This window comes from Drosophila miranda (genome assembly GCF_003369915.1).
Source record: "Drosophila miranda strain MSH22 chromosome Y unlocalized genomic scaffold, D.miranda_PacBio2.1 Contig_Y1_pilon, whole genome shotgun sequence".
Lineage (NCBI taxonomy): Eukaryota > Metazoa > Arthropoda > Insecta > Diptera > Drosophilidae > Drosophila > Drosophila miranda.
Window position 1 is genome coordinate 51,085,942 of NW_022881603.1, and position 14,583 is coordinate 51,100,524.

Below are 14,583 nucleotides of genomic sequence, written 5' to 3' on the forward strand. Positions count from 1 at the left end.
CTTCCTCTTATTTAATTATTAATCCTTACACACCTTTCTATTAATTAGTAACTGTAGTGGTATTTGTATTTTGATTGCATGCTTAGTGTTTTAGTAAGTTAAGTGCTAATTTTCCTCGAATGTTAGTCTAATAGCTATCTTCCTTGTATGTTCGCGTTTGGTTCGACTACGCACCGCGCGTCATGCGGCAGCGCCCTTCGGTCGGTTGGGCGGGAGGAGGGCTGCGTTTTGCCTGGGATCCGCGCGTAACAGCCTTCTGCTGGTGTCACACGGGCCACTTGACGGTGCAGTAACTGCATCGCCTCTTGAAAGATGCAGTCATGGCATGTCAACGTCCAATATATACACGACGAGCGACGCCCATCCTAGCCCCGATCCACCTCTCTACGACAGGCCGCCCCTGACGCCGCCCGTAAGGTTCCATCACATTTCTACAAATTTCTTGTGGATTGACCCCTGGACGGGACTGAGCTTACCTCAGCCTGAAATAGGTCCATCACAGCGCATTGCCGTTCTCTTAAAAAATTCATCTCGCTAATGCCTTAATACGCATCTCTTTATTGTCGCATTCGGTCTTTACCCTGATCACAGCTTGGCGTTTCGTTTCGTAGCTTGCTTTCGCAGCTTCGTTTGTCATATCGGCCTCTTTTGCTGGCCTCGCTTAGCTTGCATTTCGTTCGTGTGTCAAGAAGCGATCATTTCGGTCACTTATTCTTGGTGAGTTAACTGTAACATTGGAGCATCGTTCGTCTACGTTCGCTTGCTACGTTCGAATTGCTTTCGTTCAAGCGTTTCGAATCGAACCCAACGTTTATGCGTTGATATTTTACCGAATTTATGCGCCCTTGGTTCAAATATTGTTAGGTTGGAACTCACTGTATTTGACCGCGGGCGGGATGTATGGAAGCGCGAAACTGACCAAATTATATACGCAGCGGAACAAGGTTAGCGAAGATATTAATCGAATGAGAATAGCCTTCGAGGAGGGTGCAATTTCGCTAGATCAACTACAAATCCAATGTCGTTTTGAAATCTTAGAGTCATACATGTAAAGGACAGTGTATCAAGCAGTTAACACTATCTTATCTAAATTAACATTTGAACTTAAGATACCATCGATAAGACCTAACCGATATAACCAGACTTAACCGATGTTTAAGGGGTTATCGATACGGGAGTCGGTTGTTGGAAGTAGAAGCAGAAAGTTGAACAAAAAGTCGGAAGAACAGACTCGTTGTGTGTGATACACACTTATAAACAGAAAAGACAAGCACTCGTCGGGTACGTCGCGTCCGAGTGCAAACGAGATGGAAGATTTAGAAAATGCAGAAAACAATACTGATGACAAGATTGATCAAATGATAAAGTTGCTAAGTTTGAAACTGCTTTGCGATGAGCAACGAGAAATGAAGATCGCTCCAGATAATTTTACAAAAGTTGTGAGCGATTGTGATGGAAAATCGGTTCCCATAGAAAAATGGTTTGAGATATTCGAAAAAAATGCCGACGCATATGAGCTTACTGAAAAGCAAAAGTATGTGCAGGCCAGAGGAAAAATGACCGGTGCAGCTAAGCTTTTCCTTGAAGCTGAATGCGTGTGCACCTATGAGGAACTCAAGAACGTATTATTGGATGAATTCACATGTAGCTATAACAGTGCAGACATTCAAAAGCTGCTGCAAGAAAGAAAGAGGAAGAGTAGTGAGTCGATGCACGAGTACTTGCTGCAGATGAGAAAAATAGCAGCAGTCGGACATGTTGAACACGCGGCTGTTATAAGCCATATTGTGAACGGTCTGGACATAAGAAACGAGTATAAGTATGCCATGTATCGCTGTAAGACCTTCAGGGCCTTGAAAGAAGAGTTCGATATCTATGATCGTTTGAACATATCGGAGAAGAAGGGCAATAACGAACAGCATAAAACGAGTTTCAAGCAGCAAAGTGGGCAAAGCGGTCAAAAAGAATATTGCTATAACTGTGGATCAGGAGAACACAAACGCAAAGACTGCAAAGCCGAAACAAAGTGTTTTAAGTGCAATCAGAATGGTCACATTTCGCGTAACTGTCCTTATGAAGCTGATAAAGTTGATAAAGTTCGCGTCATTTTGGATCGCAGTCGCATGAAAAAAATTCAAATAAACGGCATTGTTGTTGATTGTCTTGTGGATACAGGGTCAGATGTAACCATAATCAAAGAGAGTATGTTGAAGACCATGAAAAACGTTAAACTTTTGAAGTGCACAACTATGTTGCGCGGTCTGGGTCAGATATCAACAAAGCTTGTTGGATACTTTAATAAGTTGCAGACCACACAGAAGTTTTTAGTAGTCCCCAGTAGCCAGATTGATTTCGACGCACTTTTGGGGCATGATTTCATTAAAAAGTTCCGTTTCGTCGCTGATATGCAAGGATACACGTTTTTGAAGCATGACGCAGATCCTGTGCCAACAGATGAGCATGCTCTTATATATAATGTAACTGAAGAGTCATCCTTTGTAGCTCCGCCGCAATATCGAAAAGACGTTGAACAGATGATAAGAAACAGTTACCAAATGCCCACAGAAGTTGCAAAGCAGTCTCCAATCCAACTGAAGATAGTTCCCGACGGAGTAATCAAGCCGTTTAATCACTCACCGAGTCGTTTATCAACAGACGAAGCCAGTGCCGTAAAGAAGCAAGTCGAAGAATGGATCGAGCAAGGAATCGTGCGCAAGTCATCTTCAAATGTAGCGAGCAGAGTTGTCATCGTGAAGAAAAAAGATGGTACACTTAGAGTTTGCGTAGACTACAGGAAGTTAAACAGCATGGTATTGCTGGACTGCTTCCCAGTCCCGATCATGGAGGAAGTCTTGGAAAAGCTGCAGTCGGCTAAGTGGTTTACCATAATGGACCTTTAAAACGGATTTTTCCATGTGCCTATGGAAGAGCAAAGCAAGTCGTATTCGGCCTTCGTCACAAAGGAGGGATTATTCGAGTTTAATAAAGCGCCTTTCGGATTCAAGAACTCGCCAGCTGCGTTCATTCGGTTCGTAAGCTATATTTTTCAAGAATTAATCAACTCTGACATTATGCAGCTTTATATGGACGACATAATTGTTTACGCCGCGTCGCCCGAGATATGAATGAGGAAGACGAAGTTGGTCCTGAAGACAGCTGCGCAGTTTGGCCTAAAGATCAAGTGGAAGAAATGTAGCTTCATGCAGCCACGCATTAGCTTTCTGGGCCATATCATTGAGGACGGGAGAATCTGGCCCGGCAAAGAGAAGACAGCAGCTGTCAGTCGGTTTGCTACGCCCAAAGACATTAAAGCAGTTCAAGCATTTCTGGGACTCACAGGCTTTTTTAGAAAGTTCATCCCTGGCTATGCACAAGTTGCCCGGCCGCTCACGAATCTACTCAGGAAGGAAGCAGTTTTCAACATTGGCGAAGCAGAGCAACAATCGCTACAAACCTTAAAGAATCTGCTTGTAATCGCACCTGTATTACATTTATACTCACGAGAAGCGCCAACGGAACTCCACACGGATGCATCCAAAGAAGGTTTCGGAGCAGTTTTGTTGCAGCAGTTTGATGGCAATTTCCACCCGATTTACTATTGGAGTAAAAAGACTACACAAGCCGAGTCCAAACGTCACAGTTACTATTTGGAGGTCAAAGCTGCATACCTCGCACTCAAGAAGTTTCGTCACTACCTGTTGAGGATCAAATTTGATCTTGCCACTGACTGTGCGGCGTTTAAGCAGACAACAACGAAAGTAGATATACCCAGAGAAGTTTCCCAGTGGATTCTGTATATGGAGGACTTTACATTCAAAGCAGTACACCGCCCAGGGGACAGAATGAGACACGTGGACTGTCTCAGTAGTTTTCCGCAGACATGCATGTTCGTGACGACGGAGCTAACAGCTCGGATAAAGAAAGCACAGCAGGATGACGATTTCATCAAAGCCACAGTTGAGAAGCAGCACCCATATCAAGACTACAAGCTTAAAGGAGGTCTTCTCTTCAAATCTGTAAATGGCAATGACGTATTGGTGGTTCCAAGGCTGATGGAAAGGGAAATCATTCAAGGATCGCATGAAGTTGGTCATTTCTCCACAGCGAAGACAATGCACTCAGTTCAGAAGCAATACTGGATTCCGCACCTTGAACGGAAAGTAAACAAGTTGATTACTAATTGTATCAGTTGTATAATTTTCAGCAAAAAGTTGGGCAAACAAGAAGGCTATCTTCATTGCATTGACAAGGGTGACACACAACTATACACGCTGCACGTTGATCATTTGGGACCAATGGATGCGACAGCCAAGCAATACAAGTACATTTTTGCTGTGGTAGATGCATTCTCCAAGTTTGTGTGGCTGTTCCCAACTAAGTCAACAGGTCACGAAGAAGTTGTGAAGAGGCTGAGCGATTGGTCATTTGTGTTTGGTTTTCCCAAGCGCATAGTCAGCGACAGAGGAGCAGCGTTTACATCCAACGCATTCAGCGAGTTTCTTAACGAGAACAAAGTCGAACATGTGTGTACAACGACAGGTGTGGCGAGAGGCAACGGTCAGATTGAGCGGGTGAACCGTTCTATTTTGGGTATCATCGCAAAGCTCTCAGCTCAGGAGTCAACGAAGTGGTACAAGCATGTGCCACAGGTCCAGATGGCGATTAATTCGCATGTGCATTCTACGTTGAAGTCGTCGCCATTCGAGGTCATGTTTGGGACAAAGATGCACAGACAAGCTGAAAGTCGACTATTGGAGGTGGACAACGAGGAGTTGGTTACGCAGTTTAACAACGAGCGCCAAGAACTGCGTGACGAAGCGAAACAAAACATTGAGAAGGCGCAAGAGGTGTACAAGCGCAATTAGGATATAAAACGACAACCTGAGCACGGCTACAGACTAGGAGACATGGCCAGCGAGTATCTAGGCCCATATGAAGTCACCAAGGTAAAGCGGAACGGTCGCTACGACGTCAGAAAGGTTGCTCAAGTCGAGGGGCCAAATATCACAGCAACGAGCAGTGACAATATGAAGCTATGGCGTTTTGTCTCAGAGAACGATGATATATTATCATCTGGGACAGATGAAGATGAGCAGGAGGGCCGGATGTAAAGGACAGTGTATCAAGCAGTTAACACTATCTTATCTAAATTAACATTTGAACTTAAGATACCATCGATAATACCTAACCGATATAACCAGACTTAACCGATGTTTAAGGGGTTATCGATACGGGAGTCGGTTGTTGGAAGTAGAAGCAGAAAGTTGAACAAAAAGTCGGAAGAACAGACTCATTAATTGCACATCTTAAATCATACACTTTGTACTCTTTTTCGAAAAACACTATTAATAAACGATACATTATTAATCTTACATACATTACCAAAGCAATGGACCTGCAGTCCGAGATCGACAGTGTAGATCCAAATAACTCGGAAAGGTCGGAATTAGAAGAAACGTGTGTGATTACAAAGGCATTGCACATGTCGGCCCAACCACAAGGAAATTTAGTTCCCGTGCAGCACCGTTCCAATTTGCCAAAATTAAAATTGCCAAAGTTTAGCGGCAAGCACGTGGAATATAAACAATTTATTAATTTGTTCGAAAGTTTGGTAGATTCCGACCGGTCGTTGTCCAATATTGAGAAATTCAACCATATCATTTCGTGCTTGTCCGATAAAGCCTTGGGAACGATACAGGCATTCCAAGTCTCAGATGCAAACTATTCGAAGGCTTTAGAAAGTTTGAAGGTGGTGTATGACAACAAGTGCTTAATATATTTCGATACACTTTCCCAGTTGTTTAAAATCCCGGCCACGACTAAGCCGTCCGCCTCTTCTCTGCGATTAGTTACAGATTCCGTGTCAGCAATTTTTGAGTCGCTCTTATCATTAGGAGACGAGCGAGAAGTTGCTAATATGTTCATACATCTGGCGTTGTCAAAGGTCGATTCATATACTAAATCGAAATATAAGAAGCAACATTAATTGGCTTTAATCTGGGCATAGAGTTTCCCAGAGCACATCATCTAAGAGGATGCACATCCAGTGCAGAGTTTGTTCGCACGGCCACCACACACTATTGCATAGATATGGCGTTTCGAATGAAAATCAGTGTTCGGAGTCGCAAGGTCAGGCCAATAGACTGCAGGCTGCGTCACATCCTGCGCAGGTTGAACGTGTTTCCACTGAGCCCGAGCACGTTATCCTGGCCACAGCAGTGGTTCGAGTTCGAGACAGGTTTGGCCAAGTTCAGTTCTCAAGAGCACTATTGGACTCAGGCTCGCAGGTCAATTTCATGACGGAAAGCCTGGCGCAGTCCCTAAGGATGTCAAGGGTTAACCGTTGCTTGACAATAACTTCCGTAGGAAAGTCAGGCAATCTACTCGAGGTTAAATAGTCATAGTTTCATCGCCGATTTTTGGGTTCTCAACAGCATTACGAACCAGCAGCCGGATATTAGTCTTCTATTCAAGTAGTGGAAAATTCCGGCGAACGTGGAGTTGGCAGATCCAGCGTTCCGTCGACCTCAAAGGGTAGATATGTTGCTTGATGCAGACTCATTTTTCGAGTTGTTGTGCACCGGGCAACACCGACTCGATAATGGAGGTCCGTTGATACAGAAAACTCTCCTGGGATGGGTCGTTTCTAGAAGATGCAAGCAACAACAAGAAGCTGCGTGTTGTGTTGCAGCTTCGTCAAAGGAAGACATGGAGTTGGGAGGCCTTGTTGCAAGGCTTTGGGAGCTAGATACTGTTCCAGAGAATAAAGAATAAAAAAAATGTTCAGCAGAACAAATTGCTTGTGAGACCACTTTGGGAAAAACGTATCTAATTTGAATTCAGGGCGGTTCGAAGTTAGCCTGCCCTTTAAATCTGATCCCCATATGCTTGGATCTTCGTTCGATGTGGCCGTTCGCCGATTCTTGTCGTTAGAGCGTAGAAGTCTGAAAGACAGTTTGCTTCGCGAAATGTAGTTGCTTTTATGAAAGAGTACCTCGAGCTCGGCCATGTCTCGAACAGCCAATATTATTCCGCCAGGACCGCGCTGGCGGCATACCACATCAATGCGTCCTGAGGCCTGATAGTACCTCAACCAAATCAATCTCAATACCTCAATCTGATGAGGTACAGATTTTTCGTTTAAATTCTGTCACCTACGGAACGGCTTCAGCTCCATTTCTTGCCATCCGTTGCTTGCAAGAGCTTGGAGTTCGTCATAGAGAAACACATGAGATCGGTTCTGACATAATTTGCAACGATTTTTATGTGTATGACATGCTGACTGGAGCCGATGAGATTGACACGTTGAATGTGATGTGGAATCAAGTGTCCGAAATCCTAAATGACGGTGGTTTCCAGCTGTCTAAATGGTTTTCACAATATCCACAACTAGGTGAAGGGATCAATTGGATCATTTTTATACCCAAAAGGAACAAATCAATTGGCAGTGGCTACACAGCGCCCGACATGTTCAGACACGTTTCGGCCTCTCCCGCACGCACTCATTATCGCTCAATATAGCCATACTGACTATGTATCGCGGCAGCAACTCACAACTTTTAACCTCGTTTCTTATGCGTTGTTGTTTCATAGACTGACGTATGTCATCTACAATGTCATCTAGGCGTTGACGACAGTCAAATCGAACCCTTTGTTTTCTCTTTTGTGTCTTTCGTAACAAAATTTGAGTTTAAGATATGGTGAGCTTTGATAAACCTTATCAACATATGTTTTGCGATCAAGTGGCAACACTTTAATATGCAATTTTTCTGCTGTGCAGCATATTTTATTAAATATTGCTGTGCCTGCATTCGGTTTGAAAACCATCCACAACTAGCTGAAGTGATCAACATGGAAAAATCAGACACATTCCGCTTTCATTTGGATACAAATTTGGATAAAAAAAATTTGAGGTGACCCCTACAAAGCGCACAATTCACTCAGTGAGTGCGCGATTATTCGATCCGTTGGGATTGATGTGCCCCATTGGCATAACGTCCAAAAATTCTCCTCCAGAGACTTTGGCAACTCCAATTGAAATGGGATGAAGCGATTCCGATGGAATTGCAGACAGGCTGGGAGGTCTTGAGGAAGAATTTACGGAATCTTCACGCAGTCACCATTCTAAGGTACACTTTTGCCAGTGGATGCTCAGCTATTCAAGCTCACGGTTTCGCAGACGCTTCTAGTAGCGATCAAGTCTGTTGTCGATTGCTGTCAGCAAAAGCTAGAGTTGCTCCACTAAAGACAAAAACCATACCAAGGCTTGAACTATGGGCTGCCAGTCTCTTGGCTCAATTTTGGTCCTACGTGAAACAAGTTCTTGAAAAATGGAGAATCGAGAGCGTTTATTTGTGGACGGACTCCGAAATAGCGCCACATTAGATAAAGACTCCGCCATCGTCGCTTGCTGTTTTCGTGTCAAATAGGGTAGCCATCATTCAGGAGCTATCAGAAGGGATTACATGGCGTCATGTGCCTTCGCTTTCAAAACCAGCGGACTTGGCTTCTCGGGGATGCGACGTCGCTAAACTGCTTGAGTGAATTTGGCTAGATGGTCCTAAATTTGTATGTGAGCTTGAGCACTGTTGGCCAGAGAGCTCGCATTTTATCATCCCAGCCGATGTAAGGAATTTGGAGGTAAAAAAGTCCGCCCAAGTTTTAATTGGTGTTGAGGACTCATTTCCCAATAAGATATTTGCTCGTTTTACCTATGTGTATCGTTTTTTAAACATCGACAGGCAAATAGAGCGCTCCACGGAGTTGACTGTAAAGGAGTTGCAGCAATCATCCCTCAATTTGATGGAGCTGGTTCAACGAAGTGTTTTTTTCGCAGGAGTTTAAACAGTTGAAAAGGGGACAGGGTCTGCCGCCAAGCCTGCAAATGATGGCGCTGGTTGTCCGAAAGATGTACGAAAAAGGGAGAACGTTTTCGATTATGAGGGTGGGAGGCAGGTTGTTGGATGCGCCTGTGACAGTTGAGGCCAAATTTCCAATTCTACTGCCCGCCAAGAGTTACTTAGTCGAATTGTTCTTGAGGAATTTGCACTTAAAAAATTGTCGTGACAATGTAAAGACACTGGTCAGTTTGCTGAGACAGGAGATTTGGCTTGTAAATGCACGTCGGGAATGCACTCGTATAGTTAGGAGATGCATCCATTGTTTTCGCTACAAACCAAAATGAATGAGTCAGATCATTGGAAATCTGCCGACAGACAGGTTTAGAGAAAGTCGTCCATTCCTGATTTGTGGGGTGGGTTTTAGTGCTCCTGATAACGTCTCGCTTCGGATTGGAGGACGTCCGCCCGTCAAAATGTATAGCGCGGTATTTGTTTGTTTCGCTTGGAAGGCCGTTCATTTAGAGCTTGTCCCAGACCTGTCCACTAATTGCTTTCTTATATCGTTTAAAAGCATCATCGCAAGAAGTGGCTTTCCGCAGACGATATATTCCGACAACGGGACCAACTTCGTCGGAGCCTGGAACGAGCTGAGGAATCTGCAGGAAGCGTTCGAGGAGCAGCAGCCCAGCCTGGGGACGTTCGCAGCGGAGCAAGGGGTGGAGTGGAAATTCATCCCACTCCAAACCAAATTTGGTATCCACACTTTTGTTAGATCTTACTATAAAACGTATATTTCAAAATTTCGCCCCACTTCCTTCCGCCCCCACAAAGAACGAAAATCTGTGGGTATGTATAGATAAGATAGATAAGATATTATGTGCAAGAACTAGATTACGTGTTCATTATAGAACCACTAAAACTGGATTACATGTTTCACTTACGAGACGAAAAATAACTTTGGCTCCCACCCAGAAAGATCTTTCGTTGTGTGTTGGGTGAGGTGATTTGATGAGTGGATGAGTATGATGATGTGAGTGATTGTGATGAGTAGCTGCATAGATGATGAGATGAATGCGGGGCAACCAAAATCAAAAACTGTAAGAATAGTCGGTATTAATACACTAAGCTACTGGGTTCATACCCCATTTATAAAGGTTATAATCCTTTTTTTTAATTTTTAATACTTCTCCAAAAATTTTATTTTTAACAATTATAATTGTCGGAACAATAATTACAGTTACATCTAATTCCCGGTTACTCATTTGTTGCATGTTCGACTTAGACCATGGACAGGAATTCCCATTTCGTCTATGCCGTATGAAAAGAATGTTGGTAAACAGAAATCGGAAAAAAAACAGGGTTTCGCATATCGGGTCTAATTTCGAAAAAAAGATATAATGTAAATCATCTGGATCAATCGTGGGGTGACTGGTGTATTCGAGGAGTCACTCAGCTCACCTCCCAGCGGAGGAGCAATTCCATGCCAACAACGGCTACCGTCTCATCCGCGTGTCGAACGGTGGGGTTCAACCGGTGGTACGTGACCAATAGAGGTCTCCGGGAATACCCAATCCGCAACTTCTAGACCAGCTTTTCTGTACGTATGTACTAGTGGTGCTAATCCTTAGCGGATAAAGATAACTTTTTTCAACGGGTCGCTGCAGTAGGGTGGATAATTTCCTCAAAGAATTGCACCACTATTTGAGAAAAATGTTGACACACTGGGGAGCTCGTTTCCAGACAGTCGAACGGCTGCCCACGTATTGGCGATATATATTTTCTCCGTCCACGGCGTGGAACTAACACTTTGCCCTGGTAGGAATCTTTGACTTTGGCTTATAGCGAATATATTTGGGACTGGGACTATTAAGCACAGCAACCCACGTTGTTTTCACACTTTCTATGGTCTGTTTCTGTTATACCGAATGCAGGCACAGCAATATTTAATAAAATATGCTGCACAGAAGAAAAATTGCATATTAAAGTGTTGCCACTTGATCGCAAAACATATGTTGATAAGGTTTATCTAAGCTCACCATATCTTAAACTCAAATTTTGTTACGAGAAGAAACAAAAGAGAAAATAAAGGGTTCGATTTGACTGTCGTCAACGCCTAGATGACATTGTAGATGACATGCGTCATCGCTCACTGCTGGTACTGCAATGGTTATGTATCGGTTATAAATGTAGAGTTGCGGTCGCCGCAGCCACTCACAACGTTCCCCCTCGTTTTATTATTATTTTTTGTTTGGTTAAGGAATTTATGAGATAATAAGATCGTGGTAATTTTGCTCAAGAATTTATTGAATCAAAACACAGTGTTCACTGTACACGGTGGATCGCTCTGGAGCTATTAGAGCTTATGTAGAAATGCAAACATTTTCTAAAATCACTGATCATGCTTCCCTAAAATTTTAATGACCGATTTACGCCCATTCACTTATTTTGGTAATGCTATTATCTACTTTCACACGATGCAATATATAGAAAAATGCCCCGGAAATGAAGCCTTACGCCGAAAATGAAATACTCTTGTAAGTGGAATTCCACATAGATATATTGGATTTCTAGAATTGGAAGTATCCTGCATGCATGTGCTCCTAAAGTCAGATGACCAATAAATCTGTATCTTTCAAAATGGATGTTGGGCTCCCCACGCAACATACCCAACCATCTATATTTGGTACTTATGTATGAGCGTATAGTGATATTAAAGCACAATCCAGTACAAATTATAGTTCTGGCTGATGTTTCCTATAGCAGATATATAATTTTGCGGTGATCCGATACTGATTCAATCTGTGTGTAATAAATACCATTTTCGTAGCGTAGCAAGATGAAATATAAAGTGCCTAAGTTCCGCGCAAAAGTATAATCAGTAGCTCCAGATAGCCGACTGGCAGCGAACGGATTGTTATAGAGGCACTTGATTGTTCTTATAACAATAGGCGTGGTGTGTGTATTGGGGGTGGGTGGAGGTGGCGGTGGCATATCAGCAGAATGAATCTGATCTCTCAGCTTTATTTTACGTGGCGGTTCCTCAGGGAGGGATTTCAACCAAATAAAACATTCCTATACAGCCGTCTAAGTTCCTCAGGCAAATGCTATTGAGAGGGTAAATAGGTCGGTTGTGTCCGAAATTAAAACGTATGTACGCCCAGATCAGAAGAACTGGGATAAGCTGCTCGCTCCAATTAAGCGTTCACTCAAGGGTTGGTCTTTGCCCTTATCGTATGGCTTTTGCTCAAAATATGATCACAGATGCATCCGAATATTAAATTTTTCGCAATTTAGAACTTTTGGAAGAGCGAACCGTGCAGTTCAATATGGAAGATTCATTCGACTTGATTGCTCGAAAGCGCTGTGTAGCCACTGCAAACTGATTTGTGCCTTTTGGGTATAAAAATGTTCCGATCTGACCCAGAATCGTCAATCTGGAACATATGGTCATTCTTTATGATTGTCCTTAGTTTTTAGTTTTCTCGTATCTTCAATATTGTGGATGCCACAGATTTTCCTCCTTTGTGGGCGTGAGATATAACAGGCATGTGGATACCGAATTTGGTGGCTCATATAGTCACTTAGATCTAGGCGCTTACTTTTGGCAATAGGCAAAGCCGATAACTCTTTATTCGCTGCGCTGCTGTACCGTCTCTCGTGATCGCCATTTACAAAGTGCCCTTTCTTTCCTATCGATGTTTCTTATGCTATATATGACTATTGGTATTTCCCACCGAGTGTACCGATGTTAAAAACTAATCGACTGCCTTAATAAGTATTGCCTAGCTACACAATATAGAATAATTGTCATAGCAGTAATCAAACCCAACCAGTGCATTCTTACTTGTCGTGCGGGCAACTTATAAATTTTTTTACGTCGAACCCACCGACCGATGAGCCAGCCCAGCTGAATCAGACGGAATAAAACGTTTCGTTACAATACCTGAGAGTCCCTTGGAACATAGTAAACCCTAACCTTGATTGTCAAAACCCCAGTACTTCATTTTTCAGATCACTCAATTGTTATCCAATTCTCACATCATGTTCGTTATTTGTCAATTGTTGGTCTAACAATTTTTGTGTTTTTTTTATTCCGAAATTTTTATCTTTTCCCACCGGGTACTCCTCCGGCAAAAGATTTGCAAAATTCAATGTTCATTTGCGATCGATACCCCGACCTTGGAGTGTACTGGATAAGAGGAGCCTTAGCAGGTGACAGCGGCAGTCGACGCCGTTTGCGTTTCCGCGCTCTTTAATATCCAAGGTACTGCTGTTGTTGGAGGGTGAACATTTGGGGACAACTATGTGACAGCCAGCATCAGCAGGAGGGCCAGAGTCAGAGGCCAAGAAGGAGTGGATGAAGCTTCGAACATAAAAACCATTCCAGCAGAAGCCTCAGTTTGCGCAGACGACGACGAATTTCCTTCATCGAGATGGCCATACACGAAAGGATCGACAACCTGAACATCTGGTGGTTCCCGCGAGACTTTTGCCAGTCGAGATTTGGGGAGTTTCAGCAGAGCGGCACCAACTCGTGCACCCTTATCTCGCTGATCCTGGCCGACAAGGTGTCCAAGGGGAAAGGTTCTACCACCGGGTGTCCAATTTACCGGCGCGCGGCTGGGAGATGTTCGGTAATGCCATGAACGATGGGAACAGGGTCTACCACAATGTGATCTTGGCCAACACTTCTCATGTGCGCAATCTTAATCTGAACATCCCGGATGCCATTGCGGCCATCCGGACGCAGCAGAGGATGAACTTCCGCCTGGAGGAGTGGTTCTACACGCACATGGAGGCGGACATATCCAGTCCCTTGTACAACCGGAATGTGGCCATGCAGCTGTCCCGCATCTTCCAGATCACGCTCCAGGTCTACCAGCAAGCCATTGGCCAAAGCGCGCAGCCACATCTGTTCGCCGCCATAATTGCGGACAGTCGAACGGTGATGGTCACCTTCGATGTTCGTGCCTCAATTGTGGCTCTATTCGACTCTCATCAACATGGCCGAGATGCGGGGGCCGTTTTCGCCCAGTGCACCCTCCAGAACATGGACGATTTGCTCTTCTGGTTCATTAGCATGCTGCACAACGTCTACTCTAGTCGTCCCGTCATCTTCGAGATCTCCTTCCTCAGCGCCCAGCCGGGAGTGGCGAAGCATATTCCGCCGGCTATCAAAAAGTTTGCGGGGAACATCAAAAAGCCAAGCAAAAAATATGCGACATCGAAGCTGTAGCACGCCAGTGTACATCCCCTATTACGCATGGTGTGTGTCACCATCTGACATCTGAGAATGGGCTTAACTAAAAATTAATCAAATCAAAATACCAAAATAGCTAATTTCAAGATTTAAGGCCACTTGCAAATTCTACAGTGACCTTCAATAAACAAATATCGGACATATTTTGAGTATCTACTGTAGGGTAGATGTAACACGGCCTTTATAGGTGCTCTATTTGGGAACAGAGCTGTATGCAATCCAGCTACGACAGACTGTTAGATTTCACTGTCCTCAGTGCTGAAAGAGTACCCTAAGCTAGATTTGGTAAATTTGAAAAGAAAAATTGGTAAAAGTTGGTAGACCTTAATTTGATTTGCAATACGCACAATAAGCTCGCGGTGGATCAGTGCAATCCTATCGAATCCATTGCTTAAACTCCTCGTCGTGCAGCCAGGCATTACAAATGTTTTGTTTATAGATATTTGGCTGCCAGTTCTGTGGTATTCTTATTGATTTCTCCTT

General features: G+C 43.7%; 1 pseudogene; it reads left to right on the forward strand.

Annotated features, from left to right (window-relative positions):
* The first annotated feature begins 12,856 nt into the window (after positions 1-12,856).
* LOC117192073 lies at positions 12,857-14,241 on the forward strand (annotated as a pseudogene).
* The last annotated feature ends 342 nt before the right edge of the window (positions 14,242-14,583 follow it).